This window comes from Bombina bombina, chromosome 7 (genome assembly GCF_027579735.1).
Source record: "Bombina bombina isolate aBomBom1 chromosome 7, aBomBom1.pri, whole genome shotgun sequence".
Classification (NCBI taxonomy): Eukaryota; Metazoa; Chordata; class Amphibia; order Anura; family Bombinatoridae; genus Bombina; species Bombina bombina.
Window position 1 is genome coordinate 462943619 of NC_069505.1, and position 13558 is coordinate 462957176.

Sequence of the window (13558 nt, forward strand, 5' to 3'; positions counted from 1 at the left end):
CTCCGAAGCCAAAAGGAAAGAGAGGTTGCCGAAGCTTTTTGACCTCTCCTCTGTCCAGAGTAAACGACAAACAGGAAAGATGTTTGACAAAAATCCTTAGTAGCTTGTAAGTAAAACTTCAAGGCACGGACTACGTCCAGATTATGTAAAAGACGTTCCTTCTTTGAAGAAGGATTAGGGCACAACGATGGAACAACAATCTCTTGATTGAAATTCTTGTTAGAAACCACCTTAGGTAAAAACCCAGGTTTGGTACGCAGAACTACCTTATCTGCATGGAAAATCAGATAGGGAGAATCACATTGTAAGGCAGATAGGTCAGAGACTCTCCGAGCCGAGGAAATAGCCATCAAAAACAGAACTTTCCGAATCCTCTTCCCTGCTGTGCGGTCTAGAACCTGCATCTCATACTCGGGGCAGAAACTGAAGGCAGAGAACTGAGAACTTCCTAACACTGACACTAAGCCTTGCGACAGTACAACTGAGGACGCTTCCTTTACCTTTTAAGGCAGACCTTACTGCAACTTGTGTAGCCGTTTCTGACGCGGCAGAAATAGTAATCGTCTCCCATACCTCCCGCTGTTACCAGTACCGTAGTAATCACCCAGTACTTAACTTGTGCTGCGACACCCTGCACTAACAGCGCAGCCCACTATCTGTTTTACAACTAAGGAACCCAGAACATTCCAACTTGAACCCAGCAACAGCTCCAGACACACTGCTCAATACTACACTGCTCTTATCACCCATATTAAAGCAGCAAGACACAGGTCTGGACCATTTTACCCTCCCCTGAACCATCATCACACCTTCCAGTTGTTGCCCCTGAAACCCTTCACCAGTAGTGCAGGGGAGACAGAGTCATACCGGAGCCTGACACTCAAGAGCTTTATTCTTGCTCAGCTTCCTGCAGTGGGACAGTTGCAATTCTATACAGGGAAAGCAAAACCTAAGCAGCACCATTTATGAAAGTCGACAAGTACTTTAAGGCGTCAACATCACTGGCCATACCCATAATGGCCGGCAAACAAAAGACATCAGAAAGGGGCAGGAAACAGGCCGCAGAAATTCACCCAGAGCCTAGCTCCCCTATTCAGAGGGATATTAATGCTGAACCAGCTCCTGACTTACTCCGAGACCTAAAGGCCTTCTTTCTCCCTAAAATGGAGACATTACAAGCGGGAATGGACACCCTTACTACTGAAATCCGTCAATATTCTACAAGACTGCAACAAGCGGAGCAAAGGATCTCTGACGTAGAGGACTCACAGCATACATCTACAATTGCCCTGCAACGCATGGAACGCCACAATTCAATTCTACAGGACAAACTAGATGACCTCGAAAACCGGTCCCGCCGCAACAATCTAAGGATTGTGGGGGTCCCGGAGTCGGTTAAAAATAAAGAGCTCATAGAATTTACTGCATACACCCTCCCCAAACTGCTCAAGATGGACCAAGAGACAATGCCGTTAGATGTTGAAAGGGCACACAGAATAGGCCCAGATCAGTCGCCTGCTAAGCCCAATCAGAGACCAAGACAAGTTATCTTCAAGCTACTCAGATACCAGGAGAAGCTGGCGCTTTTAAAAGCTTATAGATCCCAACCTGACCTGGCCTACGAAGGACACAAGCTTCTGATTTTCCAGGACTTTTCTGCAGAGGTGGCGAGACGGAGAAAGGAATTTGCCCCCCCTCTGTTCTAAGCTGCATGCTTTGGGCCGACAGGCTTCACTTCTCTACCCCGCCAAGCTGAGACTGATGACACCTACAGGTCCCAAGTTTTTCCTGAATCCGCAAAAGCTTCAAGAATTCCTGGACGCTGAACCTCACAATGGCGAGGGTTGAGAGACAAACTCAGAGCACAAGCAATTCTCTATCCCACTTACTTGTTACAATGAGAGCTAGGTCTCAGAGACTGCCACCATTGTTTACATTAAGGGCTAAGTACCTGCTCTCTGAAATGATCTCCGCCAGACCAGGTCCAAACAAAGTCTTACCATTAAAGGGTAAAGCCAAAAGCTTGGCCTTTGAACAAACATCAGCTGACTAAGATTTTAACCACAGAGCTCTAGAAGCTAAAGCAGTGAATCTAGATATCTTAGCTCCCAGTCTAATTACCTGCATGTTGGCATCACAGATAAAGATATTGGCCAGTTTAAGAGCCTTGATCCTGTCTTGGATCTCCTCTACTGTAGTCTATTCTGAAATCAGATCGGACAGGGCATCACACCAATAAGATGCTGCTCCCGCATTCGTGGCAATACTTGCCGCAGGTTGCCACTTTATACACAAATGGACATACATCTTTTTTTAAATAAGCTTCCAGCTTTTTATCCATAGGTTCCTTAAAAGAACGACTATCCTCTATAGAAATTGTAATTCTCTTAGCTATAGTAGAAATAGCACCTTCTACCTTAGGAATGGTCTGCCATGAGTCTCGCAACAGTTTAGCAACAGGAAAACAGAATTTATGCTTACCTGATAAATTACTTTCTCCAACGGTGTGTCCGGTCCACGGCGTCATCCTTACTTGTGGGATATTCTCTTCCCCAACAGGAAATGGCAAAGAGTCCCAGCAAAGCTGGTTACATGATCCCTCCTAGGCTCCGCCCACCCCAGTCATTCGACCGACGGACAGGAGGAAATATATATAGGAGAAACCATATGATACCGTGGTGACTGTAGTTAGAGAAAATAATTCATCAGACCTGATTAAAAAACCAAGGCGGGCCGTGAACCGGACACACCGTTGGAGAAAGTAATTTATCAGGTAAGCATAAATTCTGTTTTCTCCAACATTGGTGTGTCCGGTCCACGGCGTCATCCTTACTTGTTGGAACCAATACCAAAGCTTTAGGACACGGATGAAGGGAGGGAGCAAATCAGGTCACCTAAATGGAAGGCACCACGGCTTGCAAAACCTTTCTCCCAAAAATAGCCTCCGAAGAAGTAAAAGTATCAAATTTGTAAAATTTGGCAAAAGTGTGCAGTGACGACCAAGTCGCTGCCTTACATATCTGGTCAACAGAAGCCTCGTTCTTGAATGCCCATGTGGAAGCCACAGCCCTAGTGGAGTGAGCTGTGATTCTTTCAGGAGACTGCCGTCCGGCAGTCTCATAAGCCAATCGGATAATGCTTTTAAGCCAAAAGGAAAGAGAGGTAGAAGTCGCTTTTTGACCTCTCCTTTTACCAGAATAAACAACAAACAAGGAAGATGTTTGTCTGAAATCTTTAGTAGCCTCTAAATAGAATTTTAGAGCACGGACTACATCCAAATTGTGTAACAAACGTTCCTTCTTTGAAACTGGATTCGGACACAAAGAAGGTACAACTATCTCCTGGTTAATATTTTTGTTAGAAACAACTTTAGGAAGAAAACCAGGCTTAGTACGCAAAACCACCTTATCTGCATGGAACACCAGATAAGGAGGAGAACACTGCAGAGCAGATAACTCTGAAACTCTTCTAGCAGAAGAGATTGCAACCAAAAACAAAACTTTCCAAGATAGTAACTTAATATCTACGGAATGTAAGGGTTCAAACGGAACCCCTTGAAGAACTGAAAGAACTAGATTTAAACTCCAGGGAGGAGTCAAAGGTCTGTAAACAGGCTTGATCCTAACCAGAGCCTGAACAAATGCTTGAACATCTGGCATAGCTGCCAGTCGTTTGTGTAGTAAGACAGATAAAGCAGAAATCTGTCCCTTTAGAGAACTTGCAGATAATCCTTTCTCCAAACCTTCTTGTAGAAAGGATAGAATCTTAGGAATCTTTATCTTGTTCCATGGCAATCCTTTGGATTCACACCAACAGATATATTTTTTCCATATTTTATGGTAAATTTTTCTAGTTACAGGCTTTCTAGCCTGAATCAGAGTATCTATTACAGAATCTGAAAACCCACGCTTTGATAAAATCAAGCGTTCAATCTCCAAGCCGTCAGCTGGAGGGAAACCAGATTCGGATGTTCGAATGGACCTTGAACAAGAAGGTCCTGTCTCAAAGGTAGCTTCCATGGTGGAGCCGATGACATATTTACCAGGTCTGCGTACCAAGTCCTGCGTGGCCACGCAGGAGCTATCAAGATCACCGAAGCCCTCTCCTGATTGATCCTGGCTACCAGCCTGGGAATGAGAGGAAACAGTGGGAATACATAAGCTAGGTTGAAGGTCCAAGGTGCTACTAGTGCATCTACTAGAGTCGCCTTGGGATCCCTGGATCTGGACCCGTAGCAAGGAACCTTGAAGTTCTGACGAGACGCCATCAGATCCATGTCTGGAATGCCCCATAATTGAGTTATTTGGGCAAAGATTTCCGGATGGAGTTCCCACTCCCCCGGATGGAATGTCTGACGACTCAGAAAATCCGCTTCCCAATTTTCCACTCCTGGGATGTGGATCGCAGACAAGTGGCAGGAGTGATCCTCCGCCCATTGAATTATTTTGGTCACTTCTTCCATCGCCAGGGAACTCCTTGTTCCCCCCTGATGATTGATATATGCAACAGTCGTCATGTTGTCTGATTGAAACCTTATGAATTTGGCCTTTGCTAGATGAGGCCAAGCTTTGAGAGCATTGAATATCGCTCTCAGTTCCAGAATGTTTATCGGGAGAAGAGATTCTTCCCGAGACCATAGACCCTGAGCTTTCAGGGGTTCCCAGACCGAGCCCCAGCCCACCAGGCTGGCGTCGGTCGTGACAATGACCCACTCTGGTCTGCGGAAGCTCATTCCCTGTGACAGATTGTCCAGGGTCAGCCACCAACGGAGTGAATCTCTGGTCTTTTGATCTACTTGAATCGTCGGAGACAAGTCTGTATAATCCCCATTCCACTGTCTGAGCATGCACAGTTGTAATGGTCTTAGATGAATTTGTGCAAAAGGAACTATGTCCATTGTTGCAACCATCAATCCTATTACTTCCATGCACTGCGCTATGGAAGGACGAAGAACAGAATGAAGTACTTGACAAGAGCTTAGAATTTTTGATTTTCTGACCTCTGTCAGAAAAATCCTCATTTCTAAGGAATCTATTATTGTTCCCAAGAAGGGAACTCTTGTTGACGGGGACAGAGAACTTTTTTCTTTGTTCACCTTCCATCCGTGAGATCTGAGAAAGGCTAGGACGATGTCCGTATGAGCCTTTGCTTTTGACAGAGACGACGCTTGAATCAGGATGTCGTCCAAGTAAGGTACTACTGCAATGCCCCTTGGTCTTAGAACCGCTAGGAGGGACCCTAGTACCTTTGTGAAAATCCTTGGAGCAGTGGCTAATCCGAATGGAAGTGCCACAAACTGGTAATGCTTGTCCAGAAAAGCGAACCTTAGGAACTGATGATGTTCCTTGTGGATAGGAATATGTAGGTACGCATCCTTTAAATTCACGGTAGTCATAAATTGATTTTCCTGGATAGTAGGTAGGATCGTTCGAATAGTTTCCATTTTGAACGATGGTACCCTGAGAAATTTGTTTAGGATCTTGAGATCCAAAATTGGTCTGAATGTTCCCTCTTTTTTGGGAACTATGAACAGGTTGGAATAAAAACCCATCCCTTGTTCTCTTATTGGAACTGGATGAATCACTCCCATCTTTAACAGGTCTTCTACACAATGTAAGAATGCCTGTCTTTTTATTTGGTTTGAAGATAATATGTGAAAAAGTATGAAGGAATTGTTCAAAATTCACCAAAATTTCACCACAGTGTCTTAAAGCATTAAAAGTATTGCACACCAAATTTCAGAGCTTTAACCCTTAAATTAACGGAACCGGAGCCATTTTACATTTAACCCCTATACAGTCCCAGCTATATGCTTTGCTGAGACCCAACCAAGCCCAGAGGGGAATACGATACCACAAGACGCCTTCTATAAGCTTTTTCAGTGATTCTTAGCTCCTGACACATGCATCTGCATGCCTTGCTCTCCAAAAACAACTGCGCATTATTGGCGCGAAAATGAGGCTCTGTCTATAACTAGAAAGGCCCCCAACTGAAAAAGGTGTCCAACACAGTGCCTGCCGTTTTCCTAAACGTTTCCCCAAGATTATAACACCAATAATTAGTTAGAATCTGTATAATATGCCTAATAAAGCAATCGTTTTAGCCCAGAAAAATGTCTACCAGTTTTTAAGCCCTTTTTGAAGCCCTTTATTCTTTTATGTTAAACTAAGAAAATGGCTTACCGGTCCCCATGAGGGGAAATGACAGCCTTCCAGCATTACATGGTCTTGTTAGAAATATGGCCAGTCATACATTAAGCAGAAAAGTCTGCTAACTGTTTCCCCAACTGAAGTTACTTCATCTCAACAGTCCTGTGTGGAAACAGCAATCGATTTTAGTAACTGTCTGCTAAAATCATCTTCCTCTTACAAACATCCTTTTCTGTTTCAGAGTAAATAGTACATACCAGCACTATTTTAAAATAACAAACACTTGATAGAAGAATAAAACTACATTTAAACACCAAAAAAACTCTTAACCATCTCCTTTGAGATGTTGCCTGTACAACGGCAAAGAGAATGACTGGGGTGGGCGGAGCCTAGGAGGGATCATGTGACCAGCTTTGCTGGGACTCTTTGCCATTTCCTGTTGGGGAAGAGAATATCCCACAAGTAAGGATGACGCCGTGGACCGGACACACCAATGTTGGAGAAACATATTTTTAAAAACAGGGGAAAGGGGAAATTGGGACCCCTGTCTTATCCAATTCCTGTGCTATAACTTCTGAAATTTTCATAGAAACAGGAAAAACATCATCAGAAGGAGAATCATAAACTGTATCCATCTTAGAAGACGTCAGGGTTGGTAGCAGCCGAAGGTTCAGAGTCGTCCAAAGTAGCTAGAACCTCCTTCAGAAGTAACTGAAGATGTTCAAGCTTAAATCTAAAATTAACCTCTGAAGATTCTGAAGATTTCACCGCCAAGGAGTCAGAGTCTGAAATATCACCTTCAGAAGCTACTGAAGTATTTTCCTAATAAGGCAATTGAGAAAGGTTGACCAGCACAGATTTAGAGGGGTCAGAAGCCTTACCAGCGGAAAAATGTTTAGCTTTTCACTTACGCTTACCCAAAGAAGAGAAAACTGACAAAGCTGCTGTTACTGCAGATGTAATTTGAGTGGCAAAATCCCCATGTAAATAAACACCCCCAGGGGGTTGAGTGGACACAGAAGGTACAGTAAGCTTGGGAAGTTTGAGGAGAAAGCTGAGGCATGTCACACACAGCATTATCCTGAGAGACACTTGGCTCAGAAGGGAGTAACTTGTCTTTAAATTTTAGAATTTTTGGTAAGCATGAGAACAAAATTGCATTGGCAGGACAATTTGAGCCTCTAAACATAATAAGCATTTGTCCATAGATAAGGACTGATCTAATTCTGAATCCATTACCGTAGTCATAGCCACAGAAAGCAGATCCCCCAAAAAATTATTAAATTATTGAACAATAAAATAATTTCAAATAAATAAAAATATGAGGTTGAAAATTTTATTAATACATAAAAAACAAATAACCCCTAATAAACCACCTCAGATAGCCTGAGGCTCCTACCGTACAGGAGAAAACACCCCACTAGTAAGAGGAAGGCAGACTCTACTGACAATACAAACTGCTCTTCTCCTCTTAACGAAAAAACGATCCGTTAGCTGAAGAGAAGGATCCGACATTGAATCTCGATGCTGAGGCAACTCCTGCGCACTACAAACTCACTGAGCTCCGTTCCGATATAGCGGAAGTGCGGGCGTCACGTAATAGCTAAATAAATACAACTACGCCACTGAAAATGCGCAAAATAGAGAGAAAAACGGCTTCAATTAAGACCGTTAAGTAAACTCTCTAAAAATTGTCCCAATATGTTAAAAAAGCTCAGAATCCAAGCCAACGATTAAAGTATTGCTTAAAATAAAACCTCTAAGCAAACTTTCTGAAATAATTCCTCAGCCAAGTGAAAGTCTCTTACTGTTAACCTTATGTGTCATCAAATGTTAAAGGGACACTGAACCCAATTTTTTTCTTTTGTGATTCAGATAGAGCATGCAATTTTAGACAACTTTCTAATTTACTCCTATTATCATTTTTTCTTCATTCTCTTGCTATCTTTATTTAAAAAAGAAGGCATTTAAGCTTTTTTTGTGGTTCAGAACTGTGGATAGCGCTTTTTTATTGGTGGATGAATTTATCCACCAATCAGCAAGAACAACCCAGGTTGTTCACCAAAAATGGGCCGGCATCTAAACGTACATTCTTGCATTTCAAATAAAGATACCAAGAGAATGAAGAAATTTTGATAATAGGAGTAAATTAGAAAGTTGCTTAAAATTGCATGCTCTATCGGAATCACAAAAGAAAAAAAATGGGTTCAGTGTCCCTTTAAGCACAAGGATAACTTGTCCCAAAAATGGATCCATAAAAGGATTAACCTCTTAAGTGCTGCTGTCCTTCAGTACCTTAGATCCTGCAGGACAGATGCTGCTCCTTAGGTGTGGCAGGTATTACACTCCCTGTCATGGACCTGTAGGAAATAAAGAACAGAGTAACCAACTCTGGCTTTCTGCAAAAGGGTAGCAAATTGAAAAAAGGACTACCTCACCGCCTTTTAACTGCTAAAACCCACCATTACTCTTACTAAAGAGATTAATGTGGACACAGCTAAATCTCAACTTTGCACATCCTCCATTGACAGAGGCAAAGAGAATGACTGGGGATTATGGGTAAGGGACGTTACACTTAACAGCTTGGGTGCTCTTTGCCTCCTCCTGCTGGCCAGGAGTTGAATATCCCACCAGTAATTGGAATGATGTTGTGGACTCTCCATGTCTTAGGAAAGACAATGATGTGTTAACAGATTTGTTATTTATTATGGTAGATATATAGATGGATTGTTAATGGTTTGGGATGGGGGGATGTTGATAGCAGTGTTGACAGTTTATTTCAAAATATACCCTCTCCTATTTCTATGGTTCTTGAGTCAGATATGCGTTTCTATATATTGTTACCTGAGGTCTTATGTGATGGCAGTTTCACAGCTCTGCGTCCCAGGTGATTCCCCATTGTGATTTTCTTGTGTTGCTCTTCTGCTGACACACGGGCTGGTTCTGTAAGTGTAAAATACTTATTTAGTCAGGGTAGTAATTATAAGGGTAACTGAGATGCAGACTGAAGGTAAAAAAACATAAGATCATGGGCCGATAAAGGTCTTAGATTAGGGTTACTGAGATGCAGACAGAAGGTAAAATGACATAAGGTCATGGACCAATAGTCTTTAGATTAGTGTTACTGAGATACAGACTGAAGGTAAAAAGACATAAGGTTATGGGCCGATATAGGCCTTAGATTAGTGTTACTGAGATACAGAATGAAGTTAAAAAGACAAAAGGTCATGGGCCGATATAGGTCTTAGATTAGTGTTACTGAGATACAGACTGAAGGTAAAAAAACATAAGGTTATGGGCCGATATAGGCCTTAGATTAGTGTTACTGAAATACAGAAAGAAGTTAAAAAGACAAAAGGTCATGGGCCGATATAGGCCTTAGATTAGTGTTACTGAGATACAGACTGAAGGTAAAAAAACATAAGGTTATGGGCCGATATAGGCCTTAGATTAGTGTTACTGAGATACAGAATGAAGTTAAAAAGACAAAAGGTCATGGGCCGATATAGGCCTTAGATTAATGTTACAGAGATACAGACTGAAGGTAAAAAAACATAAGGTCATGGGCTGATATAGGCCTTAGATTAGTGTTACTGAGATGCAGAATGGAGGTAAAAAAGACATAGGGTCATGGGCTGATATAGGCCTTAGATTAGTGTTACTGAGATGCAGACTGAAGGTAAAAAACATAAGGTGATGGGCTGATATAGGCTTTAGATTACTGATACTGATAAGCAGACTGAAGGTAAAAAGACATAAGGTCATGGGCCGATATAGGTCTTAGATAAGTGTTACTGAGATGCAGACTGAAGGTAAAAAGACATAAGGTTATGGGCTGATATAGGCCTTAGATTAGTGTTACTGAGATGCAGACTGAAGGTAAAAAAACATAAGGTCATGGGCTGATATAGCCTTTAGATTACTGTTACTGAGATGCAGACTGAAGGTAAAAAGACATAAGGTCATGGGCTGATATAGGCCTTAGATTAGTGTTACTGAGATGCAGACTGAAGGTAAAAAGACATAAGGTCATGGGTCGACATAGGTCTTAGATTAGTGTTACTGAGATGCAGACTGAAGGTAAAAAGACATAAGGTTATGGGCTGATATAGGCCTTAGATTAGTGTTACTGAGATGCAGACTGAAGGTAAAAAAACATAAAGTCATGGGCTGATATAGCATTTAGATTAGTGTTACTGAGATGCAGACTGAAGGTAAAAAAACATAAGGTCATGAGCCGATATAGGCTTTAGATTAGTGTTACTGAGATGCAGGCTGAAGGTAAAAAGACATAAGGCTATGGGCTGATATAGGCCTTAGGATTAGTGTTACTGAGATGCAGACTGAAGGTAAAAAGACATAAGGTCATGGGCTGATATAGGCTTTAGATTAGTGTTTCTGAGATGCAGACTGAAGGTAGAAAGACATAAGGTCATGGGCCAATATAGGCCTAAGATTAATGTTACTGAGATGCAGACTGAAGGTTAAAAAAAACATAAAGTCATGGTCCGATATAGGCTTTAGATTAGTGTTACTGAGATGCAGACTGAAGGTAAAAAGACATAAGGTCATGGGCCGATATAGGTCTTAGATAAGTGTTACTGAGATGCAGACTGAAGGTAAAAAGACATAAGGTCATGGGCTGATGTAGGCATTAGATTAGTGTTACTGAGATGCAGACTGAAGGTAAAAAGACATAAGGTTATGGGCTGATATAGGCCTTAGATTAGTGTTACTGAGATGCAGACTGAAGGTAAAAAAACATAAGGTCATGGGCTGATATAGCCTTTAGATTAGTGTTACTGAGATGCAGACTGAAGGTAAAAAAACATAAGGTCATGAGCCGATATAGGCTTTAGATTAGTGTTACTGAGATGCAGGCTGAAGGTGAAAAGACATAAGGCTATGGGCTGATATAGGCCTTAGGATTAGTGTTACTGAGATGCAGACTGAAGGTAAAAAGACATAAGGTCATGGGCTGATATAGGCTTTAGATTAGTGTTACTGAGATGCAGACTGAAGGTAGAAAGACATAAGGTCATGGGCCAATATAGGCCTAAGATTAATGTTACTGAGATGCAGACTGAAGGTTAAAAAACCATAAAGTCATGGGCCGATATAGGCTTTAGATTAGTGTTACTGAGATGCAGACTGAAGGTAAAAAGACATAAGGTCATGGGCCAATATAGGCCTTAGATTAGTGTTACTGAGATGCAGACTGAAGGTAAAAAGACATAAGGTCATGGGCCGATATAGGTCTGAGATAAGTGTTACTGAGATGCAGACTGAAGGTAAAAAGACATAAGGTCATAGGCTGATGTAGGCCTTAGATTAGTGTTACTGAGATGCAGACTGAAGGTAAAAAGACATAAGGTCATGGGCCGATATAGGTCTTAGATTAGTGTTACTGAGATGAAGACTGAAGGTAAAAAGACATAAGGTTATGGGCTTATATAGGCCTTAGATTAGTGTTACTGAGATGCAGACTGAAGGTAAAAAAACATAAGGTCATGGGCTGATATAGCCTTTAGATTACTGTTACTGAGACGCAGACTGAAGGTAAAAAGACATAAGGTCATGGGCTGATATAGGCCTTAGATTAGTGTTACTGAGATGCAGACTGAAGGTAAAAAGACATAAGGTCATGGGTCGACATAGGTCTTAGATTAGTGTTACTGAGATGCAGACTGAAGGTAAAAAGACATAAGGTTATGGGCTGATATAGGCCTTAGATTAGTGTTACTGAGATGCAGACTGAAGGTAAAAAAACATAAGGTCATGGGCTGATATAGCCTTTAGATTAGTGTTACTGAGATGCAAACTGAAGGTAAAAAGACATAAGGTCATTAGCCGATATAGGCTTTAGATTAGTGTTACTGAGATGCAGGCTGAAGGTAAAAAGACATAAGGCTATGGGCTGATATAGGCCTTAGGATTAGTGTTACTGAGATGCAGACTGAAGGTAAAAAGACATAAGGTCATGGACTGATATAGGCTTTAGATTAGTGTTACTGAGATGCAGACTGAAGGTAAAAAGACATAAGGTCATGGGCTGATATAGGCCTTAGATTAGTGTTACTGAGATGCAGACTGAAGGTAAAAAAACATAAGGTCATGGGCTGATATAGCCTTTAGATTAGTGTTACTGAGATGCAGACTGAAGGTAAAAAGACATATGGTCATGGGCTGATATAGGCTTTAGATTAGTGTTACTAAGATGCAGACTGAAGGTAAAAAGACATATTGTCATGGGCTGATATAGGCTTTAGATTAGTGTTACTAAGATGCAGACTGAAGGTAAAAAGACATATTGTCATGGGCTGATATAGGCTTTAGATTAGTGTTACTGAGATGCAGACTGAAGGTAAAAAAAGCATAAGGTCATGGGCTGTTATAGGCTTTAGATTACTGATACTGATAAGCAGACTTAAGGTAAAAAGACATAAGGTCATGGTCCGATATAGGCTTTAGATTAGAGTTACTGAGATGCAGACTGAAGGTAAAAAGACATAAGGTCATAGGCTAATATAGGCTTTAGATTAGTGTTACTGAGATGCAGACTGAAGGTAAAAATACATAAAGCTATGGGATGATATAGGCTTTAGATTAGTGTTACTGAGATGCAGACTGAAGGTAAAAAGACATAAGGTCATGGGCCAATATAGGCTTTAGATTAGTGTTACTGAGATGCAGACTGAAGGTAAAAATACATAAGGCTATGGGCTGATATAGGCTTTAGATTAGTGTTACTGAGATGCAGACTGAAGGTAGAAAGACATAAGGTCATGGGCCAATATAGGCCTAAGATTAATGTTACTGAGATGCAGACTGAAGGTTAAAAAAACATAAAGTCATGGGCCGATATAGGCTTTAGATTAGTGTTACTGAGATGCAGACTGAAGGTAAAAAGACATAAGGTCATGGGCCGATATAGGTCTTAGATAAGTGTTACTGAGATGCAGACTGAAGGTAAAAAGACATAAGGTCATGGGCTGATGTAGGCCTTAGATTAGTGTTACTGAGATGCAGACTGAAAGTAAAAAGACATAAGGTCATGGGCCGATATAGGTCTTAGATTAGTGTTACTGAGATGCAGACTGAAGGTAAAAAGACATAAGGTTATGGGCTGATATAGGCCTTAGATTAGTGTTACTGAGATGCAGACTGAAGGTAAAAAAACATAAGGTCATGGGCTGATATAGCCTTTAGATTACTGTTACTGAGATGCAGACTGAAGGTAAAAAGACATAAGGTCATGGGTTGATATAGGCTTTAGATTAGTGTTACTGAGATGCAGACCGAAGGTAAAAAGACATAAGGTCATGGGCTGATATAGGCTTTAGATTAGTGTTACTGAGATGCAGACTGAAGGTAAAAAAAGCATAAGGTCATGGGCTGATATAGGCTTT